Raw genomic sequence first — 16685 nt, 5'->3', positions numbered from 1 at the left:
TGTTTTTCAAATCAAGTGGATTTTGGCGAAAGCTATGGTACCAGAGCCATGTGGGATATGATCTGTTTGTCACCTGCATATTTGTTGCAGGGACACAATGCTGACAATATTAATTTGTTCTGGTTTTATTTAGGTTCACATAATAAAGAAAAAACTTGCAGTTTATTTAAAGATGATCTGTTCCTCAGACTGGACTTCCTGGATCCTATTGCCAGACTGTAACTGAAAAAAACATGCTCCCACCAATGCATACTTTGTGGCACAGAGCTATTTTCAGTCTGAATACCTGAACAGCAAGGTGGTATGGTCAGCAGAATAGATAACTGAGACCAATAACTCTCTCAGGATATGTATACGAGTATTTTATTTATATAGAATTCTCCCTTTAATTGTGTCATATCAGAACTTTCTATTTTCTGTTATGATCAGTGTCAAAGAACATGATAAATATGCTCAACTGGGTTCATTACAGAGATGTAAACCCAAAAGCAACAGAGGTTGCAACCTGAACTTTCCCTCCAAGTACAACAGACCTTGACCCTGCTATCAATACTGATCTTTTATTTTAAATTGTAGGGTTGGCTTAACACAGATTCACACTTTTGATACTGTACGTTTTTTAGGTTCATTAGTCTGCTATAATAGAGATAAAGAGTAAATTCTTAATGGTATTATTTCACTTTATCTGGGCATTTATTTCTCTTGCTTTTTACATTTTGTCAAATTTAGTTGTGTGGCAGATCTAAAAAAACAAACATCTGTTCTGACTTTCCCAGGAAAAAGAACATCACAGAAACAACAATATCCATGGTGGAATGTATAGGCCTTTCTCCACACATAGGAGCCTGCACTTTCTTTCTCATTAGACAAGCAGAGCAGCCATCACCATGATCATCTGATGGCCTGCAATCATTACCATACAGCATACATCAATATCATTAATGATCTGCAAAGTGAAGCTCTACTCTGCTACTTTGAAAAGTTGATGCATTACATAGGCTACAACACTGTGCTCTTTAATCAAACATGCTTTCTGAGCCTCTTCAGAAATATATTTAGCATCTCTAAGGAATGTGTTTTTTAATCCCCCATTTTCAATGGGGGATCCTTGTTGAGAATTCTCCCAATATAGAAATCCCAAATGAAAACAGTCATGGCTGGCCTGGATCTTCAAACAGACAATCTGCAGTATATGGGCCAATGCATGGGAGGTAAGTGATTGTGTGGCATAAAAGGGAAGAATTCTCAAGACACAAAACGTTCTTCTGTTAACAACTGTCTACTACATACAGAAAAAACATATTTAGTGCGTCAGATAGGAAGATAAGAGAGTTAATAGTTTTATGTTGATGCTGTTAATTCCACAGAGCAAGCCTGGAAATTTGGTTTCTATAACAACAGATCTCTGTAGTAGGAATGTAACCAATATTTGGATTATATTCAGATGCAAGGTATGAATGAATCTATCAACAAAGTCCTACATTTGTTATCAACTGCGTAAAGTTTTCAATTGTTACACCCAGTGGTGAATCTAGGACTTTTCTAAATCAGGGGCCATCAAGGGGCACAATTTACACAGAGTGGCCAATTACGTATAAAACATCCATGTACCATTTGTGATTCAGTAAGGTGAACATTTAAGTCATTCATTGTTTACTCTATTACTCTATCTATCTAGCTAGAGCAAATCCAAGCATCATTCAATATATTTTAAAAATGGTTCCTTGTTCAAGCACATTGTGTACTTAAAAAATGCTCATAGCATTGTTAGTAAGTGATTAGTTTATAAATGAAAGTACATAAGTGACCATTTTATGTAAAGAATCTGTTTTGTGTCAAACCAGATCACAATATTTGCAGTCTGGTTGTGTTGTAAGTACCTTAAAATAACAAAATGTTTAACTATGCTGTATTCATATGGATATTAAGCTGCTAGATCAGACATTTTAGCAGGAAAAACATGCTCTCTGTGAACATTTTACTGATAGAGTTGTATCTTGATTATATTAATAGAAAACCTAATATGGTTGCAATTATATTCCTACAAAAAACATTTACTGGTGCAATTTAGATGTATGGAAACAGGGTTTCACAGGGATATAGGTCTATGCATATGGATATCTGGCAGCAAGAACTTGATATAACGATGGGGTTGTGTGTATTTGTGTGTGTGTGTGTGTGTGTGTGTGTGTGTGTGTGTGTGTGTGTGTGTGTGTGTGTGTGTGTGTGTGTGTGTGTGTGCGTGAACAGTACACTGCAGCTTGCTACATAAATATTGCAGTGGGTTCTTAACCATCCTCTAGAGTCTCCTTTTGGCAACTGGAAGTGAATAATGCATTACAGAGATGCAGGGAAGATAGTGCTTTATTACAGTTTTGAAGTATAATATGAGCTGTTTGCCTCTGAAACTGTTCATCAGGGAAAATGCTGCTACTTATTGTGGGCCTTTTTTTGGGCCGTTCTATTTTTTGCTCTTTTGATGCATGTTTAATAATTATATTAAAACACCCACACACACACATGCGCACACTCACATACACACAGCTACATGGTTGTTTAAGTCACAGGACTAAAAGCTCTGATCAAAGCTGTTGTTCTTTTGGGGGATCTTGGTTTTCTTTTTGGATATTCTGTGCCTGATATTGGTGTTTCCATGGTGACACAAATCGTTTTTCTCCCACTAAACAATGGATCAAATGGAGCTAAAAACATTATCAAAGCACCTTGGGGGTGCATCTTGAACTTTTTCTTGAAATAAAAAAATACAATGACACTCAGTACCATACCTCAGGCCCAACAGTCTCCTTAAATTTAATCAAGCTGCACCAAATTTCAAAAGCTTATAGATATGAGTCACCTAAATATCTCAGATTTTGCTTATCACAATGAAAATGAAAATCTTCAGATGTTTTAAAAGGATCAGTAAGACACAAAATGCTTTATAAATTGTATAAAAACATACTGTACTAAGCATTCATTTTTGCATCATCGTCATCATTTTGCCATCAATTCTCTCAGCCTATCTATTATCATACAGAATCCTACTTTACACACACACACACACACACACACACACACACACACACACACAGTGGGTTGTTGTTGTTGACTGAAAATATCCAGCCTGTAACTTGGACTTGACTGTGAACAGTTCAGGAGATATAGTGCTGAGAGGCCTGACTGTCCCTCTCTGCTCTTACCATGTGCAGGCTCTTTCATCTGGTAAACAAATGTCTGAGATCTAAAAGCTTTCCCATAGTTGTTATGCTAACCTTGGAGAGCGAAGCCACCACATTTGCATTTGAAGGAGCTAAATATTAGCTAAGAATGAGAGCGCTCCCATTTAAAGGCATGAGAAAAAGTCTGCTGCCTTTGGTACCTAACCATCTGTGCTGGCTTCTCTCCTTGCACTGCAAACACAACTTCAGGAGCCACCCAGGGCTCATACTTTGAACCCTGCCTCTGAAAATAAGCCTTTCTTGCACAACTTCTATTAATTCAGATAGGCTCCAGTGCTTTGCTCATCCAAATAAAGCTGTTTGGATTCGAGACCAAGCAGGCAATTTTCCATGACAAGTCCATTTTTGAAAATCTCTTAGTTTGTAATAGATTGTTTGTGGATGCTCTGCCAAAGCAGACAACCAGTGTGTCGGGATATAAAATAACAGGGCTGTTACGGAAAATACATCAAACGTATCACTTCACAGTTTCAGGATTTACTCACGCTCTTAAATTTGGGCCTGAAAAAAGTAGATTGTACAAAGTCTCCACTTCTTTTTTAATGCTAAGTGGTTGTTAGAAATATTTGGAAATTAACTGCTGCATCTGGCTGAGTCTGTTTCATTTTTATAATAAAATTTCAGTCAACAACTCAAGAAAGATATATCTTCAAAGCTGCAAATAATTTTGCCACTAATTCTGCCTCAGAGGCTGAGATTTTAGGTCAGGTTATGATTGAAACATTTATAAAAGTGTCATCCGCATATTGTTTGTTGTGCTGCATTTATATAGTGCTTAAGGACCGCTCAAAGCGATTTACCTATTCTCACACAAACATATTCATACAGTGCTTTTTCTATCACACATCATGTACACACAGACAACATAACTGTCAGGTGTAATATGGGGTTCAGTGTCTGGCCCTAGAACACTTAAGCATGTGGAATGGAGAAGCCATGGATTGAACGACCAAATGTAGAGCTGGTCAGTGGATGACCAGCTCTACGTTTGGAGCAACAGCAGCCCCCCCTTATTGCATATAGTGGTTCAGAGTGGACACACTGGAAGGTGGAGTAAAAAGTCTGTCATCATAAAAAAGGACAAGACATCGTAGCTGTTTAATTGGGGACAACACTGCCCAGTTTTAGAAAATCATATGTCAATTTTTCATAGTGTTGCTCCTTGATGATATAAAAAGTGACAGAAGTAGAAGAATGAAAATAGAGACATTGAAAGAGACTTATATTTTGCCTACTTTTTCACCTTTACACACCTGACGAATCAATGTGTGAAGGTGGGGGGCTGACCAATGCATGGACCAATGCAAGACCCCCAATTCTACAGTCAGAAAGATTGGAAGAGGGAGTTTCTGTCTCAATTTGTGAAACAAAAATAGTGTTCATAGTGCTCTGGAAAACAAAATGGAAATTCGATCATTTACATAATGCATTCACCTGCTGAGTAGGACAAAGCTCCAGAACAGGGACCAAATGGACTGTGTAGTGAGACTGTTTTGTCATTATTTCCATTATGAATTATCTTTCTCAATCATTTTATGATTGATCCATTTATCGTTTAGTAGGGTTAGGGTTAGAAATATCAGCATAGTGAAGAGTTTCTCAATGAAATAGCACTTTGATTTAGTTAAATGAACAGCCCAAAACCAAACAATGTGCTGTTGAGTTATATATAATGGAGAAAAGTAGCAAATTCTCATATTTGACAAGCTGTGTTAAAGTTGTTAATATGTTGTCTTGGTTTAGTTTTTTTCATGAGTGTGTGTCATGAATTGCCTGTTAAATTATCGTATGAATGGAGAAATTAACAACCACATTCTTTGACTCCTTTCTCAGGAAGGCCACTGGAGCCAGTGGGACTGGTGGTTGGAGACAGGATGCATGCCGGGTCACAGCACCCAGAGGGGGTTCAGAGGCTTGCCTGCCTTCAACCCTGCTGCTCTGGAAGGCATAGCCTACCTGTGGAGGCTGGGGCTGTGGAGGTGTAGGGGGCACAAGAACCTTGGAGCACAAAGAGTGCACACACACATACTTTGCTCCCACAAAAAAAGTCAGCAGGGGGAGGCATGCTTTGTAGAGGAAAATCTATTTTTTTAAAGACAACAAAGAGAAAGTGGGCACAGGCAGACATTAGTGGATGAATGAAAACAGATTTTATAAACAGCATGTGTCCATTTCTGAAGTGTTATAAAAATCAATTCAGAGATTAGACAAGGAAATCAGATGAATCATCTCTTGTATCTTCTGAAGTGATAAGAAGAGGAATGCATAAGGATGACGACAGGATGGATTAATGATTTGAAGGTGGGTCAACCCACATGGGCCCCATGTTTTCATCAGAGAACAAGCAAAACATAATACCATCTACTGCTACCACAGGTGGGCTTTAATAAGGAGTTAGTGGCAAGGTAAAGGCAGAGGGAAAATTTATCAAATTAGATAAACTGATATGTCTTATTTCAGAGATATCTTCGATCAGAATTTCTAATCAGATGCTGACATGAATGCTGACGTAAATGCTGATGTCGTTCCTGGCTGGTTCCATATGGCCATTAAGAGTGATGCAAGCTGTGTTGCATATTGACGAAATGTAAAGAAAAACAGATATTGAGATAACAAGCTAATGAGCTAACAAGCGAATGTTCCGGCAAATAATATGATTCATCAAAGGGACTATTGAATGAAAGGAAATAAATACAGTTGCTGTTAGTGTTAATATTTTGTCAAAAATAAATCACTGTCATGTTAGACTATTTTACTTCTTGGGACGAGTGATTCTGTTTTGGACAGGAAGCCTTTCACCAGGTTGGCGGTTCGATCCCAGTTTTCCCGATTCAGCATGGGCAAGATACTAAACCCCAACTTGCCCCTTATCAAAGAGAAAGTACTGCGCAAAGATGCAGTGTATGAATGTGTGTGTGAATGGCCAAAACTGTACTTTAAAGCACTTTGAGTGGTCGTCAAGACTAGAAAAATGCTATATAAATAAGAAACAATTACCACTTTCAAGATTTTGATTGTTATCGCAGGACGGGAAGTTGCATGGCTTCATACCGTAGAGTCAGACATTTAGTTGCGTTTATAATCATACTTTTATTCAAGGAAATAGAGTGATTTACAAGAAACCTTACATTGCAGACATGAAGCAGAAACGCTGCTTGTATGAACAACAGACGGCCACGACACGCAGCAGATCCATGGCGTAGCCGTCATGCATGCTCCGCTCATGCAGCCAGTGTGGCCAGGGCATTACTTGAGTACAGCACTGAGTTTGTCACTGTACTTATCATGAACTTGTTTGAGGTTTGTCTTCACACCTTGGCCATTTTTCCCTAACTCCTTACGAATTCTTATTCCCATCTTTCCTTAACATCATGACATTTTCCATTGAGTTCAACTCGATTTATAACTGCAGCCATAGAAAGTGGTGGAACCCAACCACTACAGAAAAAGAAGGATTTAGTGGCCAAATCAAATGTAACAGTGGAAATACATTTTTCTATACGTAAATGTTATAAAGCCTCACTTTAATAAATAAATAATAATTTGGGGTCGGGATCAGAAATCTGCTTGATGAATGGTTCCAGTAATTGTGTTTTTCAGACCTTAAGAGAGATTCAACCTAACCTAACTTTTGGTTCCTTTGCAACAATTCAAAGGTTTGCTAAGCATTTGGATGACAGTTTAATGGTATGATACAAGGAGGAAAGACACCTTTAGAGTAAAGAATCCAAACCCCCTATATCATGATTGTTGTGCTCTCCAGATGCTCTTCTTTCTTTCTTTTTTCATTCTTTTTTTCTTTCTTTCTTTCTTTCTTCTCCTCCCCATCCTGCCGTTCAATAACATTCCAGTCAGTGATACGCAGTTGGATCATAGTGATGCAGGGTCTCTACTGGCGTGCAGGGTCGCCAACAAGAAAGACAAGGAGCAGATGGTGGTCTTTGTCATTCACTCCTTTTCTCAGCCCCCTGGCAAGCCTCACTGCCCCCCTTCTTTCTCTCGCTCCCTCTCTCTCTGTGCACCACAGCAGCACTCCGGGCGTCTGAATGGTGTCCCAGCCTCTGCAATGCAAGCAGCCTCATAGGTATGGACCTCAGCAACCAGATGGTGAGATTATTTGGAGCAATTAATTCTTTGAGAGAATCAGTGAGAACATGTTTGCAGCAGAGATTTGGGGGCACATGGTTGAAAGACATTCCTCCTTAAAAATCCTTCCAAGAAAAAAAAAGGTTTAGAGGTTTTATAAGGGTGAAGGCTTCTAAGAAGAACAGGCAAAAAAGGAAAGGGGGAGTTTTTATCCAGGCAAGAAAAGCGTGCGTAAAGTATAAGGCTGTGTATGGGAACTTTTCTCAATGAAAGAGGTTCAAGGGTCAATAAAGGAATTTCTGCGTTCCACAGCTAAATCTAAACTGGAACAACAGAATATACTCACAGTCGCTCAAACTGCTTTTATGAATGTGACAATGACTTCAGTAAACTACAGTGACCTCCCCAATCACCTGATCTGATTCCAGTAGAACACCTTTGGGTTGAGGGAGATTTGCATCATGAATGTTACTAATTAAGTGCTCATTGAGTGTATATACTGATTTTCATTACATCATACAAATCAGTCGCCCATGTCAACTAATTAGTATTCCAAAGTGATCAATCAGCACTTCAATCAATTTGTCCATCAGCTGCAGCCTTTTTAACAAAGCAGTAAAATGAGGTCTGTACGCTGTCACCTCAGAGCATTATAGAGCTCCCAATGATCCTGCAGGTCACAGGGTCGAGTTCCTCATTATCTCTGACACAGTTGTTGTCAGTCTTGTCTCCAAACAATTACTTCTCATTCCCATTCCTGTGAATTAAACAACCCTGGTGATGAATGGTGGAACAGAACAGACCTCTGATTTTAGTGAATCCTGCTGAGATGACTCAATGCCAGGGGTGCAGTGATATATATACAGTACACAAAACACAGACATTGTTAAACTATCACACTGTATTATTTTCAAACAAATTAATACATTGTTCTCACTGAAAATGGTTCAGCTTTTGTATGAATAAAAGAATAGTACTTGATAATGGAGATACTTGGAAAGTATTAGTGTTGTAGCCATGGATGCTGAAAGAACTCTTATTAAGTGAAAAAATGAAGATTCCATTAAGTCCACTAGAATGGCACTCTGTAGAGAGCCTGCCTCTGCCAAGGCCCAACAGTTCCCTTTCGAAGTACATTTAAATCCAGTCATCTGCACCAAATAACACATTGTCATGGATACTACTAAATATCAAGATCCATGCATTATTCTCTGGGAAATCTGTGAATTTAAAAAAAATCTCAAAATGTTAAAGAAAGTGATAAAATAATTTGTAGATCAGCTCCTCTGTCCAGATTCACAGTAAAAGTTAATGGGTACTTTTTTGGCATAGAGCAATGGAAACTCAAAGAGCAAATCCCGTCGGTCAGTTTCAAATGAGGCATGAGAAAAAGTTACTCCACCTGCAGTTGTCAACTGTAACAATAACTAATGATTTCTACGATCCATCATGTCTGCAGCTGTCCATTGGAGAGGTATCCCTAATGAATGAAAGATTAGTAAATGATCAATTAACCACCGAAAAAACCCTATAAATGCAGTTTGTTAAGCATTTTTTAAATGATGCAATATAGAGTGTTGTATCGTTTGATAGTTTCAAGACTGTTATCTCCTTATTCCGATGCTCTGGCAAAGGATGTGGTGTTGATTTGAATCCACCGCTTAATAATGATTAACTACACCGAATTTGCCCTCGCTTTCTCATTCTACCGAGACACCAGTTGCTCAGCTTTTCCCACTAGGAGATCTGAGTTAGATGATTATCTCTCTATCGTGCTAGACATGGCCTTATGTTTCGGAGGTACAGGCTTCTATAGCTACCATGCCCATTTTGCCAATCAGGCGAGCTATGTGGAGCCCCTTCCCACTCAGCCACAGCTTGCACAGTTACTGCTACACCACCTCGATCACCTGTCTTCCCCACATGGCTCACACATATCAAGCATTAACAGTCTCACCATAATAGAGTCGTCCAGGACAACGCATGCAAACTGGAAATGTGCCTGTGGCAACTTTTCTGTCCTCTTGGAACAGAATTTTGTTCTTTTATGATGACTCCATCACTCACCCTGAAGATATCCAACTTTTAACGGACGCAGCCCCTTCCACAGGTTTCAGCGGCTATTGCAGAGGGAGATGGTTCACTTCTGCTTGGCCCCCAGACCTTAAATCTCTCGAATCAGACTCCAGCCGTCCTTCATCTGCGCCTCATGAGATATCCAATAGTCATAGCTGCCATTCTTTGGGGGCATCAATGGTCCAGGAAGTCCATACTCATCCACACCAATAACAACACAGTCAGAGATATCCTCAACAAAGGTCGCTCCCGGTCTCCAGCAATTCCTGTGCGGACTCACATTAATCTCAGCCCAACACCAGTTCACCCTCAGGGCAGTCCACATCCCCGGTTACCTGAACAACATCACTGGTTCACTGACTCGGTTCTCATTTCAGAAATTCTGACTCTTGGCCCCAGAATTGGATACTCATCCCATACCAGTCCCACCGTTTTCATCCCTAATTTTCAACTAGCTCCACAGTTGGAAATCCTTATTCACACCTCCCAAGAAGCCATCCTTAATAGCCTCGCCCCAAGCACTCTCTCAGCCTACTTCACCGGCTGGATTTGTTTCAAGGCATTTCATTCTATTAAAAAAACTTGGTCCCCAACCATCCAGAACTACCTGGCCAGAATCAACTTCTTTGTCAAATTGGACACTGATTAACAATGCCCTTCTATTTCTCATTCCCACGAGACAAAGTTGATCAAAATCCTGCGGAAACAGGAATTTGTCCTCACCACTAAACGCATGCCACTCACCTCTGACCTTCTCAGTCTCTGCATCCGCCCTCTTTGTTCAGGCTATATATCCCCTGCAGTCGATTTAACCCTAGAAGCCATGTTTCTTTCAGCTTTGTTTGGCTTCTTGAGGTGCTCCGAACATCTGTCTACAACCCTTTTCGCCATCCCAGCCTATCAGACATCTCCATCTATACTCCTGTACCTCTCATATTTACGGTCCCACGGAGTAAGACAGATCAGCTGGGAGTTTCTTTCCCCATCTACATATTTCGCCTTGATTCCTATCTCAGCCCATACGAGCCTCTGATCAAATATTTCAGCTCCAGGTACACCGCCATGGCAACTCCACAACACTCTCTCTTCGTCACAGAGACAAATTAAATGGCCACCAGATTCTGGTTTCAAAAGCACCTAAAAGTTTCAGGCTTTTCGTCTGATCACTATTCCTACCATTCCTTCCGCATCGGAGCAGCATCCACTGAGGCCAGACTGGGCATCTCAGATCAAACCTACCAGGTCCTTGCCGCTGCTCATCACAAGCATATCGTTCCTACATCCCCAATAACCTCAACGATATCCGTCCATCCCAAACTCAACTGAGCTCAATTTAAATCTGATCTTTTGGGGGTCAAAACCCCCACACTGAGTCGTTGTGTCGTCCATGGGCGGCTGTGGCTGAGGGTTTAAAGCAGTTGTCCGGAAGATCGGCGGCCCGAATCCAAGCCCATGCGCAAATATTCTTGGGCAAGATGCTGAACCCCAAAAATGGCCCCTCATAGATGTTGAATGTAATAATTGTAATTGTAAGTCGCTTTGGATAAAAGTGTCAGCTAAATGACATGTAATGTCCATGCTACTGAATAGTTTCTTAAGACAACAGCTAGTGAAACTTCAACACATCATCAGTGATGAACCCAGAGTGTTTCGGTCTTTGATCATCATACACCCTCACCTGTCAGTCCCCGGTTTGTGTCAAAGTAGCTTGCTTGGTTCGCAGAAGCTCCTGCTGGCCACAGCGGGCCCTCTGCCCTTGACTTCTGAAAGATCTATCTCAAAGATCGAGATATTTGGCCCTCTTATGCTGGTTGGCCTCCTCCATCTTGTCTTCCCAGGGGACAGTGAGCTCTATCATGACCACCTGCTTGGACGACTCTGATGTTAGAACCATCTCTGACCTGAGTGTTTTCCTTGCAATGTGATCTGGGAACTTCAGTTGCCTCACTAGGTCCATCTTCAGCTGCTACATGCGGGCTATGACTAGCAGCCCAGTTGAGGCCCTGTGTGCCACCTCAAGTCTTTCTCCCGGTCTGACAAAGGTGATGTTGTGCCAAGAGTGTGGCCGCTGCTTGCTGTGCTGGATCCCTGTGCAGATAGTGTCAGCTACTGCCTTTTCAGTATCTGGTCATGCCGCCACCTGTACCTGCCCTCTCCCAAGGCTTTCAGGCAGTAGCTTAGAATGTGCTCCAGAGAACCTCTCCCCAAGCATGCTCCTGTGTCGGCTAGACCCCAGGAATGCAGGTTGGATGGACTTAGCAGGACATCATACACCTTGAAAATAAACTTCAAGGACTGCATTTTGTAACCGACAGAACACAAATCCAGTCTCAAAAACATACAGAAAAGTAGTTACTGTCTATGTTACCTCCAGACTTGATTGTAATTCCTTATTCAATTCCATTCAATTCTTGTGAACAGGAAATTCACTTTGGCCTCCACCACCAGCAGAGGCCAGAGGATGATGTTTTCTCCGACCTGACCAGGCAGCTGCCTCCGTCTCATTCGAACTCACCCTGGATCCTGGTGGGCAGCTGCTTGTATCCAGAGATCTTCACCAAGCAGAAAGAAGGATTTGAGGTAGTGGAATTATTTTACCCTGGAGCGAGGAGTGCTCAAGCTGGAGCTTATTCTGGAGACTGAAATGTCCCCTGAAATTATACTGCAACCTGACAAACGCATTTCAGGGCCCTGCCCTAATGTGCTGATGCTGATCCTTTGAAATGCAACTGTGATGTCACTGAAATTGTGTCCCTCTGTGTCCTTGTGCCCTCTTTTTGATTCCCGCAAAACATTTTGTCCCCTCTCTGGCCAAAGAGTCATTTTCTTTTCTTTTTTTTTCTTTTATGAGGAAAGTAGGATAATGACATTCAGTCTAGCCACGGCAAATTGCACACACTCATAAATATAGCAAATTTCTTTCAATAATATTTGATATAAAATGTGAAAAAACTAACTTTGACCATATTGCAAGGACATCCATTCATCAGTTTTAGTGTAACCCTGCTGAAAAACTAACAAACATGTCTGTGAGGATTCTCAGTCATCCGGGTCATGGTATCTTCAAAAAGTGTACGAATCTATGTAGGCAACTGGACTTGCTTGTGTTACTTGAAAATCTTCAAGAAACACAAGCAAGTCCAGAGTAAACACAAACCCTACAGGTGGACTGCCACATTATGTGCACCTCTGTGACAGGAATAGTTTAAATGTAGTTCCTTTCCTTTTCAATGTAGCTGCAGTAGTCTGTGTGTGTGTGCGTGTACGTGTGTGTGTGTGGTTACTCATGTTGCACAATGTAAACAGTGAATGCACCTGTGTAAATGACACAGCGAGAGACGTTGATCTGGGAGGACATCAGGGAATAATGCATGTTGTGCAAAATGTGTCACCTGGAGAGAAAAAGAAAAGTGTGGCACCGCCTATCACAACCAAAGCTGAACCAAGCAATTTGAGACAGATCTGGGTTCAGAAGATACCTGCAGCTCACCTGTATTTGATAGGTAGTAAAACTTTGCATGCAAATGAAAGATGCTGTATACTTAAGGATTAAGAAGTGTTGTGTTGGATGTGACACTTGGAGACAGTGTAACAGAAAGCAGGATTATTAAGATCTGTTGTGCTCTAAGAACAGTTGGGCTGTGTGTGTCAGCTGGAGACAGTTTGAAAGTTGATAAATGGAGTATAGAAAAAGTATGAAAAGTCATATTAAAACTTTGAATCATCAAGAGCCATTTCAAATGATATAACATCCACAGGGCAAAACTAAATTAGTAATATATATATATATATATATATATATATATATATATATATATATCATTCTAACCAATGCAAATCACTGCTTATCCTTGATGAGTGTGTCTGATGTTAGAAAGTAGTGATGATGATGATGATGATGATGATGATGATGATACTGGCAGTTGGTTAAGTCAGTGAAGTCAGTAGAGTCTTTGCAAAAATCAATTTTTAAAAGAACAGTTCACAGCAGTAGATTGTCCATTACAGAGATGGACACTTCAGTTCAAGTCTCCTCAGAATAGGAGAATCCGATAAAAACAGAGGCAGCTTTGAGATCACTGTTGCTTTGTAGCTCAATGATTTTGTGTTGTAGGTTGCAGGTATATTAGCTGGTTCCACATTTAACAGCTTAACAAATATGTTCAGTTTCAGAAACCTATCAGCAAATGTCAGAACTGACAAGCATATTGAGATGCAATAAAGACTTTTGTTCTATGCAAACAAATTTTTGTTAGTTTTTTCAGACACTTCCTAGTCAGATTCTGGTATTGTAAAAGCTGTTCGATTGGCATCTAACTACACTGAAGAGCGTCAACGTTATCCAAAAGCATCTGTTCTTGCAACTCATCCAAATTAGTTAAACTAGTTAAAAAACTCGAAACAGGCCTTTTGTATCACACTGGATTCTACTTCAGAATACTACTTCAACAAAACTAGAATTACTACTTATTACTTATGTGAGTTCAATGTGATGTTTGACCTTTGACCAGTGAAATCTTATGAGTTCATGTTTGAGTCCAAGTGACAACTGGTCAAAATTTGAAGAAATTCCCGAAAGACAGACATTCAAATTCAAATCTGTGAGTCTACGTGAAAATTTGTGCTAAATTTAAAATCATTCTCTCTCGTTGTTCCCCATTAATCACATTCAAAAGTCATCAGATCACTGTGACCTTTGACCTTGACCACTAAAATCAAATTAGTTAATTCTTGAGTCCAAGTGAATCTTTTTGCCAAATTCAAAGAAATTCCCTTAAGGCTCTAGATACCGCGTTCACGAGAATGGGACGGATGGACAGAAGGATAGACAACCCAAAAACATACATCGCTGGCTTGAAGGCATTGAAACACTTACTTACATTTCAAAGTAGGGAAAGCAATTAGCTGATTACCATTTAGCTTCTTCAGCTGCAAGGTCCTTGTATTGTGCATGCTGGCACACTGTCATAATGTGGCTAATGGCTTACTGTGACACAGAATAGATCCGCTGTTGTTGTTATTACAAACACCTATTATTTCCCTTATTCCATTGTTGAATACTGAAGCCAAAATGTCCCAGATTTGGGCTTTGCCATCTAGCACAGGTTACGTAGTTTAAAGCCTTAGTGCAGTAGTGATCTTGCTGGAGTGCCACAGTATTGAGGACAGCCGCTCAACCTATTTCATCTAAATCTCAGCTGCAAATTATGGTGTCTCACTCTGTTTTTATAGCCTGAAATAACTAGTTCAAACCACACTTATAAGGAACAATTGCACTTGAATATACATCAATGTGAAAAGAACTACATAACAAGACAAAAACTATCAATGTGAAAAATGTATTTGACATGTAATGTGACTTTTTAGCTCATGTCCTATCGGCTAACATGGAGAGGGTTGGGTATATTACCCAAGGTATAGTCAGCCAGCAGGGGGTGATTGTGATGTTTTGGCTACACTGTATGTATCTGGAAATAAATGTGTAGTGTGAGTCATTGTTCAGCCTATTAATTATTCAGAACAATTTTAAAATCTACCATGAGTCCAAAAGGCCTTGATAATAACTTGTTCAGAAATGTGTATTTGCATAACCTGTGGACTCTTAATCTGTGTTTATATCATATTTTTAACATAGCTTTTTCTTACCTACAAAAATCCTCACAGTGATAAAATGAAACCGATGTGAATCCAGTATGATTAAAAGGTTGGGGGACCTGAGCATGTTTCACCACAACTCCAACCACATCCCAGGAAAACCTCTGTTGGCCTACCACATCAGAATTTATTTGAAATACAATTAATGCAAGACTTTATCTACCATCCTTTAGTTTCTCTACTGAGCTACTCACATGTCCTTTGTCAAATAAAAAAACAGACTGGTTAAGTAAGTAGTCTGTTCTCCGTCTCCACACTGTGTAGCCACAACAAACAGAAAGGTTCACCTATCAGGCTTATCTAGTCGGCTAATGAGTCTCTAGTTACCAAGCTCCAGTCGCCAGTCTTCAGGGCTTTACAGCCTTTAGGGAAGTAGAGCCAAAAGGACCACAATCAGCAAAGTACATGCAAAGGAACCATGAGAAAGCAAACTCAAAGAGAGTGGGGCAAAGAGATAAAGCACACCCATTTGCTCTTTTTCTGACCAACCTTGAATGATTGAGTGAATGATGTGTTAAACTTCAAGTTGATGGGCATATCGACTGCATATACCAGGTCAAATACAGATGAGAATGGAATATAACTAAGTTACTCAGTAATAGTCACTGTTTAAATTCCTGTTCACACCCATTAGCCACACAAACAAAACACAACAAACTCTGTGTTTTTAGCAAGATAATTATTTGACCTGTAATCAATATATAATCACAACTTATCAATATTTTAACAAAAGAATAAAGAGAGGTTAGAGGAAGGCCCAGTCACATCAGTAGGCTAAATGGCACATTAGAAATCATGTTTGGGACTTTATGAAACATCTACATATTTCTATAAAACTGGTGAGATTGGGACTACTTGGCGAAGTAGTCTGCAGTTTGTGAGCTAACAGTTAATATGCTATGTAGGCGGTAGTTTTGGTGCTAGCCCTAATAACAGAGCTCAACAGCATGGTTCCTGAAGTAAAAATCCCCTTTATTTTCTGAATAGAGATTATGATTGTCAGCCATTGTACTATAACAATCCAATGTAGAAATACCACAAGCTACGAGAACATATTGCAACACTAAATTAATAACAAGGTTAAATTCAAGAAGAAGCATGCTGGTGCTGGAAAGGGATCATTTGCAATGATTTAGGGGATGTGTCGTTCCTTCCCTCTTAAAATAATGTACACAGTCTTGTACCTTTGCCTTTTTTCCGTTTTCCAATTGCTTTTATTGTTTCAAATCAAATGATATATGTACACGATTCATCTCATATTTGGTCAGTAAACCCACTCACTGGATTCTGCAGAGGAATGCCTGTTGTTCACTCATATAGCTCCTTCCGGAGGGATGGCAAGAGAAATGTTGAGAGCTTCTCTTGAGTTGATGGGATGTCTGAAAGCAGCTCAAATGAGCTAGCTTCCCTCAAAGGTTAACACTCTCAAATGACAAATCAAATCACAGTGATCAAATTGGAATAAATAGATCTGTCTGCAAAAATGTGCTAAAAAGCTGTTGTGATCTTTAAACTTCAAATACAGTAACTATCTGAAATGAATGTCCAACAAGGAAATGCCGGAAAAGCTAATCTGAGAAGAGTTTAATGTACCCACCTCATGAGAAAAATGGCATTTGAATCCCTAAG

Source organism: Hippoglossus hippoglossus, chromosome 16 (genome assembly GCF_009819705.1).
Source record: "Hippoglossus hippoglossus isolate fHipHip1 chromosome 16, fHipHip1.pri, whole genome shotgun sequence".
NCBI lineage: Eukaryota > Metazoa > Chordata > Actinopteri > Pleuronectiformes > Pleuronectidae > Hippoglossus > Hippoglossus hippoglossus.
The sequence above is the reverse complement of the archived record's forward strand: the minus strand, read 5'-3'. Positions refer to the sequence as shown.